Below are 11,679 nucleotides of genomic sequence, written 5' to 3'. Positions count from 1 at the left end.
AAGGTTGAAAGTTGGCATGGTATCATCATTTCACCCACATAACATGTGCTTAAAAGTTGAGAGCGTTACAGTAAATACTGGTTGCACTTCGTGTACAAAACGGACAATCTCTTTTGAAGTATCAGGGTTTCATACGGAAACTCGTCTGTTACAAAGGGATTTCATTTCTTCACATGTAACTGTAGTGATATTCTAGATCAAAGGCATCATCATAATAGTTGTGGAGAGAAAGTCTTCACTTTTTCTTTGCTTATGTCCTTTGCTTTATTGCGCTATAACCATGGATATTCTTCATCGCTTAACAGGGTGTTTGGGTCATCCTTGACTTTGAACGGAGGAATTTCATGAAACTTTTCATAATCTTTAGACATGACTGTGTTGCCCTCCAATCCCACGATGTCTCTTTTTCCTGATAGAAGTATGTGGCGCTTTGGCTCATCGTATGATGTATTCGCTTTCTTATCTTTTCTTTTTCTCGGTTTGGTAGACATGTCCTTCACATAGAAAACCTGCGCCACATCATTGGCTAGGACGAATGGTTCGTCTGTGTACCCAAGATTGTTCAGATCCACTGTTGTCATTCCGTACGGTGGGTCTACCTGTACGACGCCTCCTGACAGATTGAACCATTTGCACTGAAACAAAGGGACCTTAAAATCATGTCTGTAGTCAAGATGTAACCATAATATGTGTCCTTTCCATTCTTGGTTGCTGCATCAAAGCGGACACCGCTGTTTTGGTTGGTGCTCTTTTGATCTTGGGCGATCGTGTAAAATGTATTCTCATTTATCTCGTATCCTTTGTAAGTCAATACAGTTGAAGATGGTCCCCTGGACAACGAGTACAGCTCATCAGAAACAGTGGTGTCACTTCTGTGACGTGTTTCCAACCAACTGCCGCAAGTCCTGATGTGTTCACATCTAATCCAGTCGTCACACTGCTCCGGGTGTTTGGAGTGCACAATGTTCTTGTGTTCATCGACATACGCGGTCACCAAGGTAGAATTTTGTAGAACTGTGTGGTGTGCTTAAGACCAAGAATGCATGTCCCTACATATTATAGAATCCCCTCCTAGCGTGCTTGTCGGGGTAATTGACCACGGGTACCCCGAAGACGACAAGACAATATTTCAAGACATCGGGGCTAGCAAAGCCCCTTAGTCCGACTGCTCAGGCCGCCCAGGCGGCCCCCTGTCCGACTGCCCGAACCGACTCGCCACTCAGCCTGCTCCCCGTCCGGCTGCTCCTGCCAGCCGGCTGCCGACTGCGCCAACGGCCGGCTGCCCGAAGTCAACCGCCGACACCGATGAGACGGCCGTACCCGGCACTGTGCACGCATCACCTTGAGCCATCATGTACAGTGTCCCTTGTCCCTGGGCATTATTTATGAAGTGACCCAGGAGACAAGCATGACACCCCCACCATGCCACTAGCTAGCTAGCTACCAAGCCTACCTAGCTTACATCCTAAGCTAGCTCCCACTATATAAAGCTAGCCATCCATCCATCCACACTCATGCTCTCACGCATGGAGAGCTCACACTCACGCATGCATACATGCTCACAGGCACAAACCCATTCGGCCACTAGAGCTTGCATGCTCATCCGGCTACCCTCATGCATATACGAAACCATATGCTTGTGGCACTGCTTTCGACATAGCTCCAAGAGCAACTCTGTACCAGATATACCACATATATACTCAGATATGCATGCAGGAGTAGGGGTATTATCTCTCTGGAGAGCCTTGAACCAGGATAAACTAGCGCGTGCTACTCGCATACCCGTCCCCGGATATTCTGGCCGCGGTCTTTCCCTCACACTAAGCCACCCTCTGGCATCTGTCGCCTCACAACCACCCCGTGAGAATACCACGACAGTTGGCGCCCACCATGGGGCAAGCTGCTGCTGGAATCACAGTCCGGGCGGGACCATCTTCGTCATCTCCGCCGCGGCGTCGTGCCGTCTCTCCGGTAGCGCTCGGGGGCTCGACATCACCACGGCCCCGGAGAGCCCGCGAGGGGCTGCGCGTCCTCGCTGCAGACCTCTTCGTCACCACCGGTGCGACGCCGGTGATCTGTCCGCGCGCGCCGCGCCACCTCGTTTCGGTCATCCGTGTCCATCCACGCGTCGTTCGCGTCTGCTCCCCTCCGCGTTGCGCCTTGCTTCCGGCCGGAATGCGCGTTCGCTCCTTCATATATCATCTAGACAAACTAGCTAGAGCAAGTCAAACAATGGTCAAACTATAGCCATACATTGCCCATACACTTCTCAGATGCAGGTCGGACACAACCTGTACACTTCCCAGATGGTGCACTAAGCTCGCATTCGCTGTTCTACGCGGGCGCGTACGTGCGTCCGTCCCCGGTCTCCCCTGCGGCTCAGCTCGGCTGTGCGGCCTCTGCGTCCGCTCGCCGCCGTCATACAAGCCTGTGAGCGACCCCTGCTCGGGCACCGCTGCTGCCTCCGCCTGCTGCTGCCGCCGTTTCCTCCACCGCTGGCTCGCGTCGTCCCCGCACTCCCCCGCGCCGCGCGAGCTGTGTCGCCCCCGCGCGCGCTGGCGCTGGTCCTGCCTGCCTCATGCTCGGTCGCATAGCTCTGCACCTGCTACACGCACGTCGCCTCCTACGGATCTCGTCCGTGGCCGCCCCAACCTACACGCGCGTCGCCACCTGCTCCACCCTGCGTGAGTCGCTCGCCCAACGTCACGCCCCTGCACTGCTCCGCCCCGTGGCCGTTGGCTTCCCAATGGCTGGCTCCGCCCCACGCCCGCCGGCTTCGCCCTGCTGGCCCGCCTCCGTGCCCCTGGCCACCTGCAAAGCTTTCGCCACCTCGCGCCCCACGCGTCAAGCTGCCGGCTCCGCGCGACTCGGCTCCCCTGTGGCCGTCCAACCGCTCCCGCGCCGGGTGCTCCACCCCTCGCGCGTCGGCCCCACCGTTCGCTGCCTCCGACTGGCCGCTAGCCGGGTCCGCCTCCGGCCGACAGCCGCTCCAGGCCGGCTGCCCGCGACCTGGCTCCCTCATGCCGCCCCCCGCCTGGCCAGGTCCGGCCTCCTCTACCATCCGGCCTCCAGCACGCTCGCTGGCCGAGTCGCCGCCCCGCGCGCTGGCTTGCCCGCTCGCCTCCGCGTGTTGGCCTAGCCGCCTCGCGCTGCTTCGCCCCTGGCCGGCTCCGCCTCGCAGGGCCGCCTGGCCCCCACACCCGGATGCCGACTCCCGGCCTCCCGCAAGCCGGACCAGCGCCGCTGCTCTGTCTGCGCCCGCGCCGGCTACTGTTGCGTCCGCATCCCGGCCGCCCTGCCGGTCCTCTGCGTCCCCGCCGCCAGCTGGGCACGCCAGCTGGCCCTCTGCGCCCAGGCCGCCGGCTTGCCCCACCCGTCGGCTCGCAGCCGGCTGCTCATGTGGCCGGGATCCAAAGAAGAAGAAGAAGAAGAAAGATGGACCGGCTACCCCAGTGGCCGGCTCGAAAGAAGTGGGCGGATGCCCAGCCGGCTGACTGAAAAAAATAAGATTCTTGCTGGTGGAGAAATGTCAGGCCTGGTGCCCATCCGGCTGACCAAAAAAAGGAAAATAAGGGGGGAGATAAATGCGAGCCGGCTACTCGTTTCCAGACAGCCGGCTGCCCAGGCGGATGAAAGACAAGGAGAGAAAAAAGCATCAACTTCAACAAAGAAAACAAAGTAGTCGCCGGGAGATCCGGCCCGACTGCTCAGCGGTCGGCCTGAATCTCGGGGGCTACACCGAGCGGGTGCGCTGACGCGCCCCCGAGAAGGAAGAAGACAAAGTAGTTAGCGGGAGATCCGACCCGACTGCTCAGCAGTCAGTCCGAATCTCGGGGGCTACACTCAGCGGGTGCGCTGACGCGCCCCCGCGAGAAAGAAGACAAAGTAGTTGCTGAGAGATCCGGCCCGACTACTGAGGGCTACACCCAGTGGGTGCGCTGGCGCGCCCCCACGGAAGATTGCAAGAAACAAAAACAAGAGACAAGAGAAAAGTTTTGTCCGGCTGCTAGTAGCCGGTAGAAGAGAAGAAAGAAGAAAAAGGGCATTGCCAGACGCCTCGCTGCCTGGCCGGCTGTGCCATGCCGGCTCGGCCGCGTCCCGCTCACCCCCTGACCGGTCAAGCCCGACTGGCTGGACCGTCCTCGAGCACCCTGAGGCTCGAGGGCTACACGCAGCGGGTGCGCCGGCACGCTCCGCGAGTGCCGAGCCGCGCCGGCTGTCTTCGGCAAACTCCGCCTCGCCTACACGAAAATCAATGTGAGCTCCTCATCCGCATATTTTTGCACCATGAAAGTACGGATAACCTCGAGCGATGCTCGGGGGGCTATCTCCACATTTTATTAAAGTTGCATCATTGTTTGCCCCGGTGCCAGCCAGAGTTGGCCCGGAGGCTGGCCGCTTGGCCTGAGACGTTAGTTTCCGCAGACGGCTTAGTAGCGTGCGCGGTACCAAAGGCCCACTCTTAGTCACAGACCGCAGAGCGGCTGTTCGGCTAGCAAGAGTGAACGTTGGTGGCCACCCACGCGAAAAACGTCCGGGAAGAAAAATGGTTCGGGCGACCTGGCCGTTTCCTTTACGAGTATCTGCTCGGTCGAATCTGCTCCCAGAGTCTGAGTACAGTACACTCCACTTCGCGGCCCACTCTCAGCCACAGACCGCAGAGCGGCTGTCCGGCAAGCAAGAGCACAAGCCAAAAACCGGAGGGAACACGAAAAAGATTAAGGGGGCTCGGACGAAACCGAGTCGGCACCCTCCACATAAAACTTGCAATGCTAAAAGCAAACATTTGATAAATCTGCGTGGACTAACTTTGTCATTTGCATGATCATTTCCGTGGGGAACCCCCCCTCCTCGCTCGGAGGCTCGGAGGCTACACCCAGCGAGTGCGCTTCCGCGACCCCGCCGGAAGCAAGCCGCGCCGAGTGCGGTCCGCGGCCGGCCGTCATCGACATCTTCTACATCAACACCCGCTAAAAAACCTCCGCCCAACTTCGCCAAGTTGCCCGGAGGCTCGGGGGCTACTGTCGGGGTAATTGACCACGGGTACCCCGAAGACGGCAAGACGATATTTCAAAACATCGGGGCTAGCAAAGCCCCTCAGTCCGACTACTCAGGCCGCCCAGGCGGCCCCCTGTCCGACTGCCCGAACCGACTCGCCACCCGGCCTGCTCCCCGTCCGGCTGCTCCTGCCAGCCAGCTGCCGACTGCGCCAACGACTAGCTGCCAGAAGTCAACCGTCGACACCGACGAGACGGCCGTACCCGGCACTATGCATGCATCACCTCAAGCCATCATGTACAGTGTCCCTTGTCCCTGGGCACTATTTATGAAGCGACCCAGGAGACAAGCATGACACCCCCACCATTCTACTAGCTAGCTAGCTACCATGCCAACCTAGCTTACGTCCTAAGCTAGCTCCCACTATATAAAGCTAGCCATCCATCCATCCACACTCATGCTCTCACGCATGGAGAGCTCACACTCACGCATGCATACATGCTCACAGGCACAAACCCATTCGGCCACTAGAGCTTGCATGCTCATCCGGCTACCCTCATGCATATACGAAACCAGATGCCTGTGGCACTGCTTTCGGACACAGCTCCAGGAGCAACTCTGTACCAGATATACCACATATATACTCAGATATGCAGGAGTAGGGGTATTATCTCTCCGGAGAGCCCCGAACCAGGGTAAACTAGCGCGTGCTACTCGCATACCCGTCCCCGGATATTCCGGCCGCGGTCTTGCCCTCACACAAAGCCACCCTGTGGCATCTGTCGCCTCGCAACCACCCCGTGAGAATACCACAACAGTGCCTTTTCCAGTCAGTCTCCCCTCATACCGCGATTGAGGGAGACCAATCTTCTTAAGGCCAGGAATTAAGTCAACACAAAACCCAAGGACATCCTCTGTTTGATGGCCCATGGAGATGCTTCCTTCTGGCCTTGCGCGGTTACGGACATATTTCTTTAGGACTCCCATGAACCTCTCAAAGGGGAACATATTGTGTAGAAATACGGGGCCCAGAATGACAATCTCGTCAACTAGATGAACTAGGACGTGCTTCATGATATTGAAGAAGGATGGTGGGCACACCAGCTCGAAACTGACAAGACATTGCACCACATCACTCCTTAGCCTTGGTAGGATTTCTGGATCAATCACCTTCTAAGAGATTGCATTGAGGAATACACATAGCTTCACAATGGCTAATCAAACGTTTTCCGGTAGAAGCCCCCTCAATGCACCGGAAGCAGTTGCGTCATAATCACCTGGCAGTGATGAGACTTTAGGTTATGAAACTTTTTCTTGACCATAGTTATTATTTCCTTTATATTTGACGAGAAGCCAGACAGGACCTTCATACTGAGCAGGCATTCAAAGAAGATTTCCTTCTCTTCTTTGGTAAGAGCGTAGCTGGCAGGACCTTCATACTGCTTTGGAGGCATGCCATCTTTTTCGTGCAAACGTTGCAGGTCCTCCCGTGCTCCGGTGTATCTTTTGTCTTCCCATACACGCCCAAGAAGCCTAGCAGATTCACGCAAAGGTTCTTCGTTACGTGCATCACGTCGATTGAAGAGCGGACCTCTAGGTCTTTCCAGTAGGGTAGGTCCCAAAATATAGATTTCTTCTTCCACATGGGTGCGCGTCCCTCAGCGTCATTCAGAACAGATAGTCCGCCAGGACCCTTTTCAAAGATTACCTATAAATCATTGACCATAGCAAGTACGTGATCACCGGTACGCATGGCGGGCTTCTTCCGGTGATCTGCCTCGCCTTTGAAATGCTTTCCTTTCTTTCGACATTGATGGTTGGTCGCAAGAAATCGACGACGCCCCAGGTACACATTCTTCCTGCATTTGTCCAGGTATATACTTTCAGTGTCATCTAAACAGTGCGTGCATGTGTGGTATCCCTTGTTTATCCGTCCTGAAAGGTTACTGAGAGAAGGCCAATCATTGATGGTTACAAAGAGCAACGCATGCAGGTCAAATTCCTCCTGTTTGTGCTCATCCCACACACGTACACATTTTCCATTCCACAACTGTAAAAGTTCTTCAACTAATGGCCTTAGGTACACATCAATGCCGTTGCCGGGTTGCTTAGGGCCTTGGATGAGAACTGGCATCATAATGAACTTCCGCTTCATGCACATCGAATGAGGAAGGTTATAGATACATAGAGTCACGGGCCAGGTGTTGTGATTGCTACTCTGCTCCCCAAAAGGATTAATGCCATCCGCGCTTAAACCAAACCATATGTTCCTTGCGTCACCTGCAAACTCCTTCCAGTACGTTCTCTCGATTTTCCTCCACTGCGACCCGTCAGCGGGTGCTCTCAACTTCCCGTCTTTCTTACGGTCCTCTCTGTGCCATCGCATCAACTTCGCATGCTCTTTGTTTCTGAACAGACGTTTCAACCGTGGTATTATAGGAGCATACCACATCACCTTGGCAGGAACCCTCTTCCTGGGGCGCTCGCCGTCAACATCACCAGGGTCATCTCGTCTGATCTTATACCGCAATGCACCACATACCGGGCATGCGTTCAAATCCTCGTACACACCACGGTAGATGATGCAGTCATTAGGGCATGCATGTATCTTCTGCACCTTCAATCCTATAGGGCATACGACCTTCTTTGCTGCGTACATACTGTCGGGCAATTCGTTATCCTTTGGAAGCTTCTTCTTCAATATTTTCAGTAGCTTCTCAAATCCTTTGTCAGGCACACCATTCTCTGCCATCCACTGCAGCAATTCCAGTACGGTACCGAGCTCTGTGTTGCCATCTTTGCAATTTGGGTACAACCCTTTTTTGTGATCCTCTAACATGCGATCGAACTTCAGCTTCTCCTTTTGACTTTCCCATTGCGTCCTTGCATCGACAATGACCCGGCGGAGATCATCATCATCGGGCACTGGTTCCTCTTGATCTTCAGCAGCTTCTCAAATCCTTTGTCAGGCACACCATTCTCTGCCTTCCACTGCAGCAATTCTAGTATGGTACCGAGCTCTGTGTTGCCATCTTTGCAATTTGGGTACAACCCTTTTTTGATCCTCTAACATGCGATTGAATTTCAGCTTCTCCTTGTCACTTTTGCACTATCTCTTTGCATCAACAATGACACGGCGAAGATCATCATCAGGCACATCGCCTGGTTTCTCTTGATCTTCAGCTTCCCCCGTTGCAGCATCACCGTATTCAGGGGGCACATAGTTGTCATCACCGTCTTCTTCTTCGTTGTCTTCCATCATAACCCCTATTTCTCCGTGCTTGGTCCAAACATTATAGTGTGACATGAAACCCTTATAAAGCAGGTGGGTGTGAAGGATTTTTCGGTCAGAGTAAGACTTCGTATTCCCACATATAGGGCATGGACAACACATAAAACCATTCTGCTTGTTTGCCTCAGCCGCTTCGAGAAAATTATGCACGCCCTTAATGTACTCGGAGGTGTGTAAGTCATCGTACATCCATTGTCGGTTCATCTGCGTGCATTATATATAATTAAGTGTGTCAAAACTGTTACAGAACATCATGAATGGATAAGTGACCAAATTAATAGAAGTTCATCATCACATTAAAACCAAAATACATACATAGTTCTCCAGAGCATCTAATTAAACCATACATTGAAACTATGTAAAACATTTCAATGCAACAACAAATGCGATCATAATCGCAACCAACGTAACAATTGATCCAACAACATAATGATAGCAAGCCTCGGTATGAATGACATATTTTCTAATCTTTCTAATCTTCAAGCACATTGCATCCATCTTGATCTTGTGATCATCGACGACATCCGCAACATGCAACTTCAATATCATCTTCTCCTCCTCAATTTCTTTTAATTTTTCCTTCAAGTAATTTTTTTCTTCTTCAACTAAATTTAACCTCTCGATAATAGGGTCGGTTGGAATTTCCGGTTCACATACCTCCTAGATAAAAAAAATCTATGTTACGTTGGTCGGCATAATTGTCATAAACAATAAATAAACCAAATAGTTATAAAATATAATATATACCACATCCGAATCATAGACAGGACGAGGGCCGACGGGGGCGGATACGAAAACCATCGCACTATATAATAACAAACAAAAATAAAAGTAAGAAAATTATACAAGTATCTATCTAAATCATACAAGTAAGAATATTTTTTTTTAGAAAGAAGATAAGAGCAAGAGGCTCACCACGGTGGTGCCGGCGACGAGATCGGTGCGGGCGATCAACGGCGGTGAAGACGGGGACGGGACGTGACGGACCGCTAAACGTAGACAAATCTTGAGGAAAATGAAGCTTGGAGGTCGAGCTTGTAGAGGAGAAAGCTTAAGTAGTGTGGCTCGGGCATTTCATCGAACACCTCATGTGCATAGGAGGTGGGCTAGAGCACGACAAAGCCCTCCCCTCGCCGACCAGAAAAAACAGAGCAGTGGAGTGCTCTGCTCGCGGGCGAGGGGGTATATATAGGCACCTCATTGATCCCGGTTCGTGCCTGGAACCGAGACTAAAAGCCCCCTTTGGTCCCGGTTCCAGCCACGAACCAGGACCAATAGTTGTGGGCCAGGAGCGAGGCCCATTGGTCCTGGTTCGTGTCTGTAACCGGGCCCCCTTTGGTCCCGGTTCCAGCCACGAACCAGGACCAATAGTTGTGGGCCAGGAGCGAGGCCCATTGGTCCTGGTTTGGTTCGTGTCTGTAACCTGGACCAAAGGGTCCAGACGAACCAGGACCAATGTCCCACGAGGCCCGGCCGGCCCCATGGGCTCACGAACCGGGACCTATGCCCCCATGGGTCCCGGCTCGTGACTGAACCGGGACTAATGGGCCTGGACCAAATCCCTGTTTTCTATTAGTATACTTAATTATTATTTTTGATTAGTTTAACTGAATTGTCGCCTTCGTCACGACAATCATGTTTGCTATGTAGTGAAACACGGGGAGTGTGAGGACTGTGCATGCATCAAGTGTAAATGAGATGGGTGACACCCAATGCCGGAGCATCAAAGAAAAGTTGGGCAGCACGGACTAAAGAAGAGCATTTTTTTCTAATTCTGAATCATAACAACATATTACATGATTATGACTCTATCTATCTCTGAGCTATCAAACCCATTAAGGCGCAAGGGAAGGGCGGCCAACAAGCTATGTCATGTGGCGCATGCTGGTTGGCGACGGGGAGAATTTTTTAAATTTTTTGGAAGATGGAACTGAGACTTTTTTCTTTTTATCTTTGAGAAGAGTTTTTCTAGATTTTTTCTTTTTTAGATGAAGGTGAGGTTGTTTTTCCTTTTTTTTTCCTTTAAGATAGGCAAACACACGGACAACTTGCTTTGAAGCGTCCCGCAATAGCAGGCCCCAACCAATAGTTAGTTATTGCACGAACCATCTTCAGAATCTCCATCCGGAAAAACATAACTGTTAAGGAAGCAATGGACAACAACCGGTGGCTTTTGGACCTGTAGCCCCACATCTCGATGATATTGCTCTGGCTCCTGGATATCAAGACGACCTCTCTTGGCACTTCTCATAGGATGGTAACTTATTCGTTAGTGGTCGTGTGTCTATAGGTTCGATCCTTTCGATCGACGCTTCCCTTCATCGGCAACGGTTGTTATTCTGGTGTGTTGATTTTATAGGGTCTTAACAAGACGACTTCCCGACTGTCTACTGCAATAAGGTTTGCCTGGCTCCGTTGAGGGAAGGGCGATGACGGCGGCACATTGGCTCACTACAGTGCTTATAGTCGTCGATAGGTGGTCTATGGACCTGAATGTACTTTTTACTTTTGGTGTTGTTTACGCTACCTTAACAGTTGATGATTAGATTGAAAAAAAAATCCGCAAAAAGTATAGAGAGAGAGAATTTTTTTTGCATAGAAAATTCATATGTTTACCTCCGCAATAGATTAAAATGAGGCTAAAAACGACATGTTTAGAAGATCAGACAGATTGTAGTGTCTTAAAACGCCATGTTTTTTCACACTCTTGTTGCGTGGAAAATTGGTTGACTGTGATGGCCATGAAAGGGCATTTACCTAGTGAAATAAAAAGGGTGCTGCTGTCTTTCATAAAAAAAAGAGACGATTCCTTCCCCAAACGGGTCCTGCTATGCAGGCGCTGACCTGCGACACCCCCCCCCCCCCCCCCTTCCCTACGTACAGCCACCCCACTCAGGTCGAAGTCATGGTCTAAATTTGACTCGAATTTTAAAGAAGGCCACTAAATCTAGTTATGCGTGGTTAAATAATATCTTATCATTCTTTAATTGATTGAGAGAATTTGTGTCTCGCCCCTGGATAACCATATGGCCAACATATATAGTTTGCCATGTAAGGAGGAGGATTCAAACTATCTCACAAATAAATAAATAAATAAAATCAAAACAAAGCCAAGATTTTTTTTTTTGCGAAAAAAAAGCCTAGATTGACAAAGAATTGTTCCAAATCCAGTATAGTTGGTCTGGCATTACATTGTCACATCGATATCACATAAGATAAAATTGAAAAAAAAATTAAGTATTGCGTTGACATTGCGGCTTATAGATAAGCACATCCGATGAGGCTTGCTTTGATCGAATACTGTAATGAGTCTAGGTGGAATTAATTAGCCACTTGCTGGAGCTTATATTTCTAAAATGTATGATCGCCCTGTCCTTCTGTCATATTAA

The sequence above is a fragment of the Aegilops tauschii genome, chromosome 2, assembly GCF_002575655.3.
Source record: "Aegilops tauschii subsp. strangulata cultivar AL8/78 chromosome 2, Aet v6.0, whole genome shotgun sequence".
In the NCBI taxonomy this organism is placed as follows: Eukaryota; Viridiplantae; Streptophyta; class Magnoliopsida; order Poales; family Poaceae; genus Aegilops; species Aegilops tauschii.
Note: the sequence above shows the minus strand (reverse complement) of the source record.